This window comes from Serinus canaria, chromosome W (assembly GCF_022539315.1).
Source record: "Serinus canaria isolate serCan28SL12 chromosome W, serCan2020, whole genome shotgun sequence".
Taxonomy (NCBI): domain Eukaryota; kingdom Metazoa; phylum Chordata; class Aves; order Passeriformes; family Fringillidae; genus Serinus; species Serinus canaria.
In genome coordinates this window covers 10,291,466-10,305,188 of record NC_066342.1, presented here as the reverse complement: position 1 = coordinate 10,305,188, position 13,723 = coordinate 10,291,466, and the positions used below count along the sequence as shown (strand labels likewise).

The 13,723-nt window shown below is 43.2% G+C and overlaps 1 protein-coding gene across 1 annotated transcript in view; it reads right to left on the bottom strand.

Annotated features, from left to right (window-relative positions):
• The window catches only part of LOC103824914 (spindlin-Z-like), a 98,267-nt gene that overhangs the window by 76,205 nt on the left and 8,339 nt on the right, over nucleotides 1-13,723 (bottom strand).

The window sequence follows — 13,723 nt, the reverse complement described above, 5'->3', positions numbered from 1 at the left end:
ACTTTTAGAGAACAATAAGGTATTCCCTGAGCCTCCTTTTCTCCAGGCTAAACAACCTCAGTTCCCTCAGTCACTCCTCATAAGATTTGTGCTCCAGACACTTCACCAGCTTTGTTGCCCTTCTCTGGACATGCATCCGCCCCTCAGTGATCTCTTTGAAGTGAGGGGCCCAGAACTTAACACTATACTCGAGGTGCAGCCTCACCAGTGCTGACTACAAGGGAACGATCACTTCCCTGGTCCTGCTGGCCACACTATTGCTGATGCCGTCGGCGTTCTTGCCCACCTCGGTCCATACTGGCTACCATTCAGCCAGCTGTCAACCAACACTCCCACATTTTTTTCTGCCAGGCAGCTTTCCAGCCACTCTTCCACTAGCCTGTAGCATTGTATGGGGCTGTTGTGACCCAAGTGTAGGACTCAGCACTTCACCTTAATGAACCTCATACAATTGGCCTCAGCCAGCCTGTCTAGATCCCTCTGCAGAGCCTTCCTACCCTCCAGCAAATCAATGCTCTTGCCCAACTTTGCATCATCTGGGAACTTGCTTAGGGTGCACTTGATCCCCTCATCCAGATGTACTGGTTTTGGCTGGGGTAGAGTTCATTTTCTTCCCAGTGGCTGGTATGGGACTGTGTTTTGGAATTCTGCTGAACACAGGGTTGATAATATAGAGATGGTTTTGCTACTGCTGAGCAGAGCTTACACAGAGCCAAGGCCTTTCCTGCTTTTCATACTGCCATGTTAGCAAGGAAGATGGAGGTGCATGGGATGCTGGGAAGAGACACAGCTAGGACAGGTGACCCAAACTGACCAAAGGGATATTTCAGACCATATGACATCATGTTCAGTATATAAAATGAAGGGAAAAAGGGGGAAGGGGTTGGGGGGGGGAGGGGGGGGAGGGGGTGTGTTTGGAGTGATGGCATTTGTCTTCCCAAATAACCACTATGTGTGATGGGGCCCTGCTCTCCTGGAGATGGCTGAACACGTGCCTGTCCATGGGAGGCAGTAAATGAATTCCTTGTTTTGCTTTGCTTGTATGCATGGGTTTGATTTCCCAATTAAACTGTCTTAATCTCAACTCATGAGTTCTCCAGCTTTTACACTTCCGATTCTCTTCCCAATCCCACTGGTGGGGGAGTGAGTGAGCAGCTGCATGGTACTTGCTGGCTGGGGTCTAATCACAACAGTCCTTTTTGGCAACCAATGTAGAGCTCAAAGGGTTCAAGATTACAACATATTTGAAGATTACAACATTTTGATAACAGCCATGGCGATGTGCTTGGGCTGGCAGATGGCCAGGGCAGTGCTGCTGTTTTCTGTGCTGCTGTACCAGACAGGTTGGAACTCCAGCATGAACTTGAGTTGAAGGGACTATGACACGTGATGAGTCCATGATGGAGCAGAGATCTACCTGCAGCCTGTGGAGGAGCCCACAGGATGAGACCCGCTGAGAAGCCTGTGCTGGAGCAGGTTTGCTGGCAGGACTTGTGATATCACAGGGGACAGATGCTGGAGAAGTTAATTAAGAACTGCAGCCCGTGGGAAGGCCCCACATTGAAAAAGTTCAAGGTCTGTCTCCCATGGGTGGGACCCCACACTGGAGTAGGGGAAGCAAAGATTCCCTTGCAGCCCATGGTGCAGATCTTGATAAAGCAGCTGTTCCCCTGCAGTCCATGAAGGACTGGGATGGGACTATACTAATGGTGGACTATCACAGGAACCCCTTGTTGCAGCCAGGCTGGGGACAAGGGGAGGAGATCACTGCAATGTCAAACCCTATAACCTGTCCCAAAAGGACCAGGGTAGAGATTGCAGCGGATATGTCTTGGGGATGGTTTATTATCCTATATAATTTCTGAGGGTTTTGTTCTGTTTTGTCTTGTATTGTTTCCGGGGGCTGCCCCCCGCCCCTCCCCCCCCCCACACCCTGGCTCCGGGAGTATCGCAATGAGAGCCCGGCCGGAGTTTCCGGGGAGAGTTGGGGGCGGGTAGAGGGGCAGCTCCTTCCTTTTCTGCACGGGCTGTTCGACTAGACATAAGTGGCCGGTATCTCTAACCGGGGGTCCTGCTATGGGTTTTGCCTGCTTTTTGTTTTGTTTTCTTTTTTGCTTCGGCACTGTGACTGAGCTTGTCGGCTGTGCTTCTTTTCCTGCTCTGCTGTCGGGAAGCCCACAGCCAGTGCATGTCTCACCAGGACCCGGGTCTGCCCTCGTTTCCCGCTGGGGGGCTACCCCCACCCTCCGCACGGCCCGGATCCTAAGGACCAGGCAGTGCCCGTGAGAACATCGCGAAGAGCCTTTTACTGCATTCGGGAGCCGGACTGCTAATGCCCCACCCCCACCATTGCTCTGGGTTTATGTTACACTGTAGCTTTTCACCCTCTGCCTGCTGGGAGGTCCTGCCATTCCAGTTTGCTTCTCCTGAAGGTTTCTGCTACAGCTCTGTAGTATATAGTAGAGATAATTCATGCTATATATGTGTATAAAATATTGTAAGATCCAAATTATGTCTTTGACCACCCTGGTTGGGAGCAGAGCCTTATTTCTATTCAGTTAGTTCCCAGACAATGTTAAGATAATATCAAGTCCGTTAATGTATAAATGAAACCTTCCCGAGCCATGAGTGCCGACTTCCCAAGAATGTCTGAGCCACTCAAGAGGACTTGCACCTGGAGAGATTGCATCTACCAACTCGAGCACCGAGCACCGGCAACACTGCTACATGTGAAAGAAGGCTCTTCTGAAGAAGTTCTGACAGCCATCCAGACATCTGGACTAGCTTTTGTATATTTCTGCATCTGTATAGTCCCAGTTATACATGTGAAGGGACACAAAAGAACGTTCTGTCATTTCTGCCTCAGGCAGAATAAACAGTATATAAACTAGTGGCATGAAGCAGTCAGGGTGAACCACTGAGGAGACGCTGACATGTTGTCAGTCAGATCCAAGTTCACCTAGCGCTGACTCCCGAAGTTGATGCTGCCTTAGCAGTAGTAGTTTTTAGAAATTCTATTTTTGTTATCAATCTAATAAATATTTGTTAAATTTTATGATAAATTTAGCTGCCAATTTACTTATTTATAACAGCTCCTTTTGCTGTCCAGAGGGAGAACCAGGATCAGCTGCCCCTGGGAGTTCGTAAAGGAAACCCCTCCTCCATTCAGTCCTGCCAGCTGCATATCCCATCCTCCACGAGGAGAAAGACCACCGGACCTGTGCCACATCACCCCCTGCAGCCGACGCAGAGTCATCGCACCCACCCTGCCTGGCTGGGGAGCCACCAGCGCCCCCACCCGCTGTGACCATAACTACACCAAAGGGAAAAGTGCTTAAATAGCAGGAAGAGACTGTTAATTGGGTTTTTTGTTCTTTGTTTGTTGTTATTACCATTGTTGTTGTTTCCCTCGTTATACATACACACACATACAGAACTGTTAGTCCTTTTCTCATATCTTTGCCTAAAGGCCCCTAATTTCAAAATTATAATAATTTGGAGGGGCGGGGGTCATATTTTCCATTCCAAGGGAGGCTCCTGTCTTCCTTAGCAGACACCTGTCTTTCAAACCAAGACAATATGCCTCTAAATTGTTGTAAGCCACGATTTGAGTTGCATCTTACAGGAATTACTGCAGTAGGAACCACCCAAACGAATGGAGGAGAAGCCTTACAAGAAGCAGTGCAGGTGCAGCAGTGACCTGACCTGAGCTGGCTTTGGTGCCCAGTAACTCCATGCAGCACACCACCTCTCGTGTCCCAAGTGACCACCAGAACAGATGAAGCCCAAAGTCATGAACAAGATTAATTCAACAGACATTTTGTGGACATTTTATGGACATTTTGCCGGGGTGGTCCATAGACTAAAGAAACAATATCTGTATATTAGATCAAAGAATGGGAAAGGGGGTGTTGGGTAATGAGGTTGTATTAGATAGGGTGGGACCATGTGGCAGGACCTTTCACCTCTGATACAGCAAAAGCTTATTTCCCTGTAACATATGGCTAGGTTAGGCCAGAATGATTTGTCATGTGATGAATTATCTTGGCTGAGAACTTCTTTAGCCAGCAATACACATCCTGTCTTGAAATGTGAGAAAGGAAAACCTAAAATTAGTGACTGCAGAACACTAGCATTTTTACAACTATAGAAGACCACCATGATTTTCATGAAATCAGAAATCTCTTATACACTCTCTGAGTGTGTGGAGGGTTCTCCTCGATATTAAGACATTGAGTTACTTCCCTGGGATTAAGAGAAATTAGGAGATTCTTTGCACACTGCCATCATTTGTTGGTAAGTGACTGACTCCTAATCTATACAATTTTTTCGCTAGCTGTAACATAAAGTACCTTTATTATTATTGTGCACTGTATTTTTTATCTACTAGTAGCTCTTTTGTGTTATCCTGTGTAGTAAGTAATCTGTTTAAGTCTTATGTCTGTTTCCTTGGCCTATTCAAATAAATAATTCACGTTGTAATAGGCCTGATCAGTCATTACTAAGAACTTGGGAGCGAGAGTGGGTTTTGGGGTGCTGGCTGCCTCAATAAAGCCACTGCCTACTGCCAGAACCCTGAAAAGGCAGGGATTTGTCTAAGCTCTCCCTTCTCCATTCGAAACAGACCTGAGCATAATGTAAATGGTATGGAATAAGGGGTAGAATCTCTGTGCTCCCATGTTTTGCAGGCATGTTCTATGGGATGGCAGTGAATTAACTACTTGTTTTGCTTTGCTTGTGTGTGTGGATTTTGCTTTCCCTATTAAACTGTCTTTATCTCAACCCATGAGTTTTCTAGCTTGTAACATCCAATTGTCTCCCTAATCCTGCTGGTGGGAGAGTGAGCAAGCAGCTGCATGGGGCTTGGCTGCTAGATGAGCTTAAACAGAATCAATTAGGTTGGAAAAGACCTTTGAGATCATCAAGTCCAACCTATGACCTAAAACCACTATGTCAACTAGACCATGGCACTAAGTGCTACATCCAGTCTTTTTTTAAACATATCCAGGGACGGTGACTCCACCACCTCCCTGGGCAGCCCATTCCAATGCTGCATCACCCTTTCTGTGAAGAATTTATTCTTAATGTTGAACCTAAACATCCCCTAGCACAGCTTAAGACTTTGTTCTCTTGTCCAATTGCTAGTTACCTGGGAGAAGAGACCAACCCTCACCTGCCTAAAACCACTTTTCAGGTAGTTCTAGAGAGTGATAGGGTCTCCCCTGAGCCTCCTCTTCTTCAGGCTAAACAACCCCAGCTTCCTCAGCCAGTCCTCATAATACTTGTGAGGACTTGTGCTCCATACCCTCTACCAACCTTGATGCCCTAAACAATGACACCAGGTCATCAATTAAGATGTTAAATGGAACTGTCCCCAATACTGAGCCCTGGGGAACACCACTCATGACTGACTGCCAGCCTGTTGTAACTCCATTCACCACCACTCTCTGGGCCTGGCCATCCAGCCAGATTTTTACCCAGCGAAGAGTTCACCTGTCCAAGCCATGGGAAGCCAATTTCTCCAGGAAAATGCTGTGGGAAATGGTGGCAAAGGCTTTAGTGAAGTCTAGGTGGACAATATCTACAGCTTTTCTGTCATCTACTAAGCAGGTGACTTTGTCATAGAAGGAGATCAGGTCTGTTAAGCAGGTCCTGCCTTTCACAAACCCATGCTGGCTGGGCCTGATCCCCTGGTTGCCCTGTATGTATCACATGATGGTACTCAAGATGATCTGCTCCATGCCCTTCCCTGGCACTGAGGTCAGGCTGACAGGCCTGTTGTTCCCCAGATCCCCCTTTTGACCCTTTATAGATAAATGTCACATTTGCTAATTTCCAGTCACCTGGGACCTCCCTGGTTGACCAGGGCTGCTGGTAAATGATTGAAAGTGGCTCGGTAAGCACTTCAGCCAGCTCCCTCAGTACCGTTGGGTGAATCCCATCTACCCTCATTGACTTGTGGAGGTCTAAGTGACACTGAAGATCATTGACCATTCCCTCCTGGATTATGGGGGCTTTATTGTGCTCCCTGACTCTGTCTTCCAGCTCAGGAGGCTGGGTACCCTGAGGACAACTGGTCGTACTAAATATTAGGCAAAGAAGACATTCAGTACCTTGGCCTTTTCATCTTCCTTTGTTTATATATTTCCCCCCTCATCAAAAAAAGGATGGAGATTCTTCTTGTCCGCACTTTTGTTGCTGATGTATTTGTAGAAACACTTTTTGTTGTCTTTTACAGCAGTGTCCAGATTAATTTATAGCTGGGCTTTTTGGCCCTTCTAATTTTATTCCTGCATGAGCTCATGACATCCTTGTAGTCCTTAGCTGCCTGCCCCTTTTTCCAGAGCTGATAAACTCTATTTTTTCCCTGAGTTTAAGCTAAAGCTTTCTGTTCTGCCATGCCAGTTGTCTTCTATGCTGGCTTTTCTTTCAGCATGGAAATGGCCTAGTACTGCTCCTTTAAGATTTCTTTCTTAAAACCTGTCCAGCCTTCCTAGAATCCTTTGCCCTTCAGGACTGCCTCCCAAGGAACTCAACCAGTCTCCTAAACAGTTGAAAGTCTGCCCTCCAGAAGTCCAGGGTGGCAGTTCTGCTGACTCCAGCATTTTTTGGGGCCCAGAACTACACACAATACTCAAGGTGAGGCTGCACCAATGCTAAATACAGAAGGATAATCACCTCTTTTGACCAGCTGGTTATGTTGTGTTTGATGTACCCTGGAACACATTTTGCCCTCTTGGCTGCCAGGGCACACTGCTGAGTTATGTTGAGCCTGTTGTCAATCAGCACCCTCTAATCCTTTCCTGCAAGGTTGTTCTCCAGCCACTCCTCTCCCAATTTATACTTGTCCCTCATGCAGAATCCAGCATTTGTTGTTGCTTATTTTCATGCCATTAATGACCGCCTAATGCTCCAATCTATATATATAGCTCTGCAAGGCCTCTTGGCCCTCAAGAGAGTCAGCAGCACCTCCCACTTTGGTATCCTCTGCAGACTTGCTGATGGTGCATTCAACTCCTGCCTCCATATCACTGATCAAAATATTGAACAGAACTGGCCCTAGAATTGAGCCCTGAGGAACACTGCTAGTGAACAGTCACCAGCCTGATGTAGCCCCACTAACTACAACCCTTTGGGCTCTGCCCTTCAGCCAGTTCTTCACCCAGCGCACCATGAACCTGCTCATCTCACAGTTGGACAACTTGTCCAAAAGGATGCTGTGAGGGACAGTATCGAAAGCCTTACTAAAATCCAAGAAAACCTACATCCACCACCTTCGCTTCATCCACTAGGAGGGTGACCTTATCATAGAAGGATATCAAATTAGAGAGGACTTCCTAGGAAGTTGCTGGACATTGTCTGCTGATAGAAAGTAGAAAATAAAACATTTTGCTCCTATGCACAGCCTTTGCTTTTCTTCAATAAAATGCCTTTATCTCACTCCATGAGTTTTTCATCTTACTTTCTCCCCATCCTGTTAACAAGGGGGAGTAACAGAATGGTTTATTAGGTACCTGGCAGCCAGTCAAGGTCAACCCACCATAGGTAGATGCAAGTGTACTTCAAGTAGTAGAATGCAAGTGTTTTGTCCTGACTCGTTGTGGTGCATCCTTCACCTCCCCCAGGGCACACTATGATCTCAAAATGTTTGTTAGGCCTTGGGCTTGATGAACAGCACCTGGGCTCAGCTCCTTTTGAGCTTATCAGAAACACTGTCTGCTCCCAGGAACTTATGAGCTCCTGCTCTTTTTTTAATGAACAGCCTTGGAAATTTTTTTTTGCCTGAATAACAAGTCAAGTGGAATGATATTTTTGTTCCCACACTTTCAAAGAGAGTTTCCGACCTGAAGTGTGGCCAGGATGAAACACTGTTATGACCAAAGCCCACTCTCTTGCGAGCCTATAAACAGCAGTCCAAACTGAGATCTTTTGAGCTCTCCTGGACCACGGCAGCTACAACCAGCAACCTCCCTCTGAGTGGAGCCTCTCAGAGCCAGAAAACTCTCAAGTTTGCTATACTTGAGGACTAGCAAATGACAACAGATCCTAGGCTGATACCCCCATTTCTCAAGGCCCAACGCTTCACCGATTGCGAAGATGCAAAGGCATCTGAAGTGAGTATTTCACTACCTTTGAGGGGAATTTTTCACAAGTACATTGTGCAGACTCTCTATGTGTTCATGCAGGTGTGCATATGCTATATCAAATGTGGGAGAAATGCTGCTTTCCTAGATTCTTAAATACTTTAGATTTCTAAGTTAGGCCTGTAAGTAAATTACTATTGTGGTATACTAAATTCTATATGAATCCTTTGCTAAATTGTTTAAGTTAAGTTATAGGTTAAGTTAAATACTGTCAAAGTGCTGTTAAATTTAAATGCTGTTGGGCCTTTAGGCCCTATTCCTTTTTATTGTTACGCTTTTTATCCTTTTGTCTCTCCTCCTCCCTCCCTCCCTCCCTCCCTCCCTCCCCCGTCCATCCCCACCTCCACATAGATAGTTTTATTTTGGTTTGGATTGATACAGTCCCACACAACATCATTATCTCCAAATTGGAGAGACATGGATTTGATGTATGGACTATTCAGCGGATAAGGAATTCTCTGGATGGACACAGCCAGAGACTTGTGGTCAATGGCTCTATGTTCAGGTGGAGGCCAGTGATGAGTGGTGTCCCTCAGGGCTCTGTTTTGGGACCTATGCTCTTTAATATCTTTATCAATGACATAGACAGTAGGATCGAGTGCACCCTCAGCAAGTTTGCAGATAACACCAAACTGAACAGTGCAGCTGACACGAGAGAAGGAAGGGATGCCAGCCAGAGGGACCTGGCCAGTCCTGAGAATTGGGCCCATGAGAACCTCATGAAGTTCAACAAATCCAAGTGCAAGGTGTTGCATTTGGGTCAGGACAATCCCAGATGTGAGCACTGACTGGGAGAAAAAATCCTTGAGAGTAGCCCTGCTAAATATTCTATATATTTATAAATTTGAAAGGTCAGTGAAAAATAGTTCTTTAAAGTGAAGTGTTGCTTGTAGAAGAGTAGCACAGCTATAGAAAAGAAATCATAGCCCTGTAATACTGATAATTTAAATATTGTAATTAACACTGAAATCATCAGCAAGGGCAAATGGGAACTTAAACTGCTTACTCTACTGGTGTGTTGTGAGTTTGGTTTTTACACACACACACAAAAGATTACTCCTCTGCATCATAGCACTGTATGTTATTTTCTATTTATATACAGGTCTTTCAGATTTTTCATGGAAAACAAGTAACATCCTGCATAATTAAAAAAGAAAAAAAAAAAAAGGAATGTGGGGAAATAAAGTTGCAAAACTGACAACCCTTCCCAGAAAGGGAGGAAAAACCAGAGAACAGTGATCATAATACTGCTGGTGCTTTAAGAAGTGGAGGAAAAAGTGCACAAAGAATTGGCTCTGAAACTAATGCATATTTGCATATCCATGAAAATAAATGATAACCAGAAGATCTCAAGGAAGTATTTAAGAGGAAAAATAAACATTTCAAGTTATTTGGTGAAAAGTTGTATATTGGGCTATGAAAAAATGTACTTTCAGAGAACACTTGCATAAGTTTGTAAGTATATGAACAGTTTTTCTTCAGAAATTAGCAAAACTGGTTTAAAGTTCTTTTAACTGAACTGTCAAAACCAACCTGTAGCTCAAGAATTCACACTGTATTCTATGCTTATCCCCTCTTGCTAAAATGTTATTTTAGAACACAAAAAACTTAGCATCCTGGGAAAACAACACTCTCCTTATGAACTGGACCAGTATTTGGTAGCACTTAGCAACACCTAGAATAATTTTCAGATGTGAGAATTCAGCAGAGAAAGAAGGTAATGTTATTATGTTATTGAACTTCAAAAGATTATTTAACTGGAAAGACTATCTGTGAATAGACTTTGAGGAATTGCCTCTACAGACAAGCAAAATATATGCCTCAAACATTTAGTTCTTCTTGTCCTGTATTAGTAGGGAGGTGAAAAAATATGGCAAGAAGGAAGCCAACACTCTAAGAATGAAGACCATCTTGGAATCTTTTTCTTCCCTAGCATACCTTGTTTGTCCTACAAAAAATGCGTATTAATTTCTTACTTTGATAATAATTTTTATTAAAAAAATCTTGCTTCTAAATTAATATATTTATTGCACATGTGGCACAAATGGAAAAGAAATGGAAAAGTACATTCACCAAGATAGGACTTTAGAGTGAGAACTTCTGGCAGGGACAAGCGATAGATCCTCCTCCTTTTAGCTTGAAAAAATTTTGCAGAAAGCCTTATGTCTGACCTGAACTGGATTCAACAACATAAACACTTAATTATGTCCTGGATTTCCTGAGATTTTGCATAAATATATATATTGGCAATAACAAATAAAAAAACTCACAGAAAGGGAAAAAGTTAGGATCTCAGAAAGCAGGGTATCCCTCCCCTTATATACAGGTAAAGCTTTCTAGAAGTCTATCCTATGGATAAATAGAGTACACACAAGAACAGAGAGCTCCCTCTGCCTTTCATAGTTCATTGGGTGTATGTGGCAAGAAGTTAGGGACTACCCTGCACCTGCCACAGCTGGTTCCAGCCTGCTCAGCAACAAATCCATCACAGGCCAAAGCTGAACCAATCATCAAAGCTGGCAGCACCTCTGTGGAAACATTTAAAAATGGGAGCAGGGAACAAAAAGAAGTGAAAAACAACAGAGGAAACACCAAAGTCAGAACAGAAAGAGCTTAATAGCAGAGAAAACATTCCTGAAGGAACTGCAGTCTGCAGAGAACCCATGCCAGAACAGAAAAAGTGACAAGGAATGAGCAGCAGAGAAAGCTGCTCTATGCTGACCATAACAACTTAGACATACACACACTGCATCACTGAAGGGACTGAGTGTAACCTGCAGACATAAAGGGCAAGGGGAAGAGTTTGGAGTAAAGCAGAGGCCAGGAAAAGGGGAAGGAAAAGTGTTTTCCTAAGTGTGTTCTCCATAACTCTTTTAATGTTTGTTTTGATTCTTTTTCCCAATATTTGAATTAAATATATATATATATATGAATGACTTAGCACTAATTAAGCTTTTTCAAAACCTCACTCTTCTGGTGATTAAATTCCCCAAGTCATCTGTTTTGCTCCTGGCAGTTAATTGGCAAGTGATCTCCCTGTTTTTGTTTTGACCCACAAAACTTGCTCCTGTTCTTCCTATTTTTTCCCACCACATCCTTGCTTCATATTTAAACTTGCTCTACTCCCACCTAAACATACAGTCTCCCAGAATTGTGGTTAGAGGCCTCAGCATGACTGACAACTAGGATATTTATTCACAGCAAAGAATCCTGTCCCAAGCCATTACCATTTAAAAATATACTTTTAATCCAACATTGACAGCTACATCTCTAGTCATATGAATTAAATTCACCTCGTCATCCTCTCTATACAAGCCAACACTGCTATAACTGAGGGTAGGAGTCAGTCAATCCCTCCCTCCCCCCAACTTTAAACAAGTGAATTGGTAGTGATAAATAACATAGAAAATAGAAATTTTCAGTTTCCCTGAAGTTGCTGAATAGAGCTTAAAGACTAACTGGCAAAAAATTGTAAAAGGATGTAAAGGTATGCACACAGGATGATAAACATAGCTGGAACCAGTGGAGAAATGGATAAAGAGGCCTACAGTAAGTTTTTTTGCAAGTTACATACCAAGAAGCAACAGCACATGCCCAAAGAAAAAGTTCAAGGCAAGGTCACCTTTAATATCAAAGCATTCAGTGAATACAACCACCAGAGACCCCTTTTGATGACCCTCCAGGACCATAAAATGACTTCCAGTAGGAGGCAGATGCATGCAAATTAGTTCTAAGGAAGTGATGTTTATGTATCAGATAGGAGATATGCTGTAATGAATATGTATAATGATGATGGATAAATACCTTGTTGTAATGTCTCATTGAACACACAGAAAAAGGAGAGATCCTCTGTGTTTTCTACATAAAGAATGCCTGCTTTCTAATGTTTCAAATTGTGTTAATTTATTCTGGCCGATTTCAGTGTCATTAGGACAGCACATAAACCAGAAGAGAGGTTGCTTGCTCTGTCTAATGGTTGACACCTAACAGTAAAGTATGTTTATACTTATAAAATGGGGGGGACAGAGGACACACATAGAAGATCAAAAGAGATTTCATTCACAAATACTAGCAATAAAAATAAGCCAGTAGTCACCTGAGGTGCCCTCAGCAGTCAATGGACCAAGAGAGATTTCTATCTTGAGTCCCTTCTAGAAAAAGCCTTTTCCTTAGTAGAGATGACCCTATGGGACCTGAGGGCAGCTTTTGTGAATGCTCCCCCTACTCACAAAATGTCAAGCAATAAGTACTCAATGATTTCCAATTTCCAAATACGTCAAACACCTGTGTATTCTCTAACTCCAAAAGCATTTAAGAGTCAGATTTTTTAAAAGTATTTGTACCACACAAGAGACAGAATTTTCTCTTAAGCTGTTTTTTGAAGACACTCCTGTCAGTGGATATTTTGACAGATCAGATATCCTATAACTGCAGCTCCACTGATGGCAAATCAACCATTAATGAAATCTTGTGTCGTCTTTCAACATTAAGACAGATCTTATGACTGCCCAATATACAGGAGATTAGGAACAGGATAGGCAAACAACCATCCCAAATCATACAGATGTAGCTGTCTTTTGAGTAGAAGATGTGTTAGACAACCTACATTTTCCAAGCCTTATTTTCATTATTTGTACAATTCCTAGAAAATTTAAAGACAGTTTACTCTCCAAACATTTTACAATTCAAATTGAAGACCAGATAAGTTACAGATATGTGGACGTTCTCAGAGAGAAACAGACAGTTTCCCAGGCATCATTCTGGGAAAGATGTGAGAAGCTCAGAGGAAAAGAACGAGAAACAATTCTTATCTTAAGTCTCTGCAGCTGGTGTTTGTGAACATGTGTTCTACGTGATGTTTATGGAAATATGGTGTTCTTCCTAATTAACCAATAGGGTGACAGGTGTTATTAAGAACCAATCAGGTTCTGGGTAAACGATGTTGCTTATAAAAACACGAAGTTTTGTAATAAAGGAGTTTTTATGCCTTCTGAAAATGCATAGAGTTGTGTCACCTTCATTTCCGTTTCTGACTCAACAGTGACAATGATATACAGAAGAACTAAAAAAAAATGTTCATTGGTATGATGATGTCCATTATCTAAGCATACCAGAGACCTAAGAACTGTGCTGAATTTTAGTTATGTTTGACACAGTATTTGAAAAAGGATAACAGGAAAACTTAACATGAATGTGTTATGAGAAAAAAAGTTTACTGATTTTTGGGGAATTTCGAACAATTTGATTTGTTGTCAATTAAAAACTTCTAATTACCAGTTCTGTTACTGAAACAAACAAAAAGCCATGCTCATTCTCCCTCAGAAATCACAAAATAACAGAATGGTTGAGATTGGAAGGGACATCTGGAGGTGATCTGGTTCAAACCCCCTGCTCAAGCAGGGCCACCTAGAGCCAGTTGTCTAGTACTATGTCCAGACAGATTTTGAATATTTCCAAGAACAGAGACTCCACCATCTCTCTGGGCAACCTGTCCCAGTGCTCAGTCACCCTCACAGTAAAGAAGTGTTTTCTAATGCTCAGATGGAATCTCCTATGTTTCACTGTGTGCCTATTCCCTC